General features: G+C 40.9%; 1 non-coding gene across 1 annotated transcript; it reads right to left on the bottom strand.

Annotated features, from left to right (window-relative positions):
- Nucleotides 1-1,223: 1,223 nt before the first annotated feature.
- LOC112753488 (small nucleolar RNA R71) lies at nucleotides 1,224-1,330 on the bottom strand. Its single transcript, XR_003177873.1, has one exon. It is a non-coding gene; the product is annotated as a small nucleolar RNA R71 (small nucleolar RNA).
- Between the last annotated feature and the right edge of the window lie 314 nt (nucleotides 1,331-1,644).

Genomic DNA, 1,644 nt, shown 5'->3' with positions numbered 1-1,644 from the left:
CAATGAGCGAGTAGTTCCCTAACTTGATGGGGAGTTGATTGAAAGGAACCCTTGAGTTGGGGTGCTTAAAAGAAAAATTGTAATTGGGTTTATTGTTGGAATGCTCTCTAGTCACTAACACTAATCCTTTTTAATTGAGCGGATTGGGACTTGTGAATAGAAATAGCATTCCAACTTGTTTGACTTTCCCTTACCTAGTAAGGGATAACTAAACAGAGCAACCTTCAATTATCAATTAATCTTGAGAGTACTTCAACAAGAATAGGGCTTCCAACTAATCTACTCCCAGTCAAGGCTTTTGTTTAAATTACTTAATTTCTCCAATTTAATTTACTGTTTATTCAACTCAAACTCTTTTTGAAAACATCTGATTAATAAAATAGCGCACCTTTCTGCAACTCGTTGGGAGACGACCTGGGATTCATACTCCCAGTATTTTGATTTTAATTTTTGTGACACCCTTCTAAATTGATAAGCGGAATTCTGGTTGGTTAAGAACTATACTTGCAATGCATATCTTATAACAATTCTTGACTAGCCAATTTCCACCACGTCAATTTTTGGCGCCGTTGCCGAGGAGTTGTAATAGAGTGCTAAAGTTATTAATTAGAATTTATTTATTTGCATTTTATTTTATCTTGCTACTATGAGCTGCTTGTTTCTTTCGTTAGATGACGCGCTCACTTCCTGATCCAATCTTGCCAGCATTCGATCCTGAGATTGAAAGAACTATTTCACGAATAAGGCAAGCTCGGCATCAGTTAGTCCTCTCAGAGGGTGGATCTGAAACGTCATTTGAGGAAGAAACCAGCCCCCGTTCTACTGATTCGGTTGATTTACGTGTAGGTGACATGGCAGCACCTATGAGAGTTACTATCCAGGAGGCTGGAGCCCCTGATTTTACAATGCAACTGTTTCAAGCGCATTACCCAGCGGTGGCTACAGACTTTGAAATAAAGACCGCACTGCTCAATTTGATGCCCAAGTTTCATGGCTTACCTACTCAAGATCCTATCAAGCACCTGAGAGATTTTCAAGCAGCCTGTTCTACTGTCAGGCGTGATGGTGTAGATGAAACTTCAATTCTGTTGAAAGCTTTCCCGTTTAATCTTGAGGGAAAGGCAAGAGAGTGGTACTACAGTCAACCCGCAGCAACTGTATCAAACTGGGATACACTTAGAAGAGAATTCTTCGAAAAGTTCTTTCCAGCTGAAGTTACTGATAAACTAAGGAAAGACATTTCCATGATTGTTCAGGACGAATCTGAGACTCTCTATGAGTACTGGGAGCGCTTCAATAATCTTCTGGAAGCATGCCCCCACCATATAATTGACAAGATAGTGTTACTCAGTTACGTCACACAGGGCATGAGGCCCCAAGATAAGACCACATTGGAAATTGCTAGCAATGGGTCTATGAAAAAGTACAAGACCACTGATGAGGCGTGGCAATTGATCAGTGACTTAGCTGAATCTACTCGGAATCACAGGAAGAAACAAGGCCGTTCAAAAGCCGTTGCAGAAGTATCCTCTAGCAGAGAGACTGCTGCTCTAACTCAGAGTATCTGTGAAATCACCAACTTGCTGAAGCAGATGTAATTGAATCAACAACAAGTTCAGCAAGCTCAACCTTCTCCACCACAGC

The sequence above is a fragment of the Arachis hypogaea genome, chromosome 15 (genome assembly GCF_003086295.3).
Source record: "Arachis hypogaea cultivar Tifrunner chromosome 15, arahy.Tifrunner.gnm2.J5K5, whole genome shotgun sequence".
Taxonomy (NCBI): domain Eukaryota; kingdom Viridiplantae; phylum Streptophyta; class Magnoliopsida; order Fabales; family Fabaceae; genus Arachis; species Arachis hypogaea.
The sequence above is the reverse complement of the archived record's forward strand: the minus strand, read 5'-3'. Positions and strand labels throughout refer to the sequence as shown.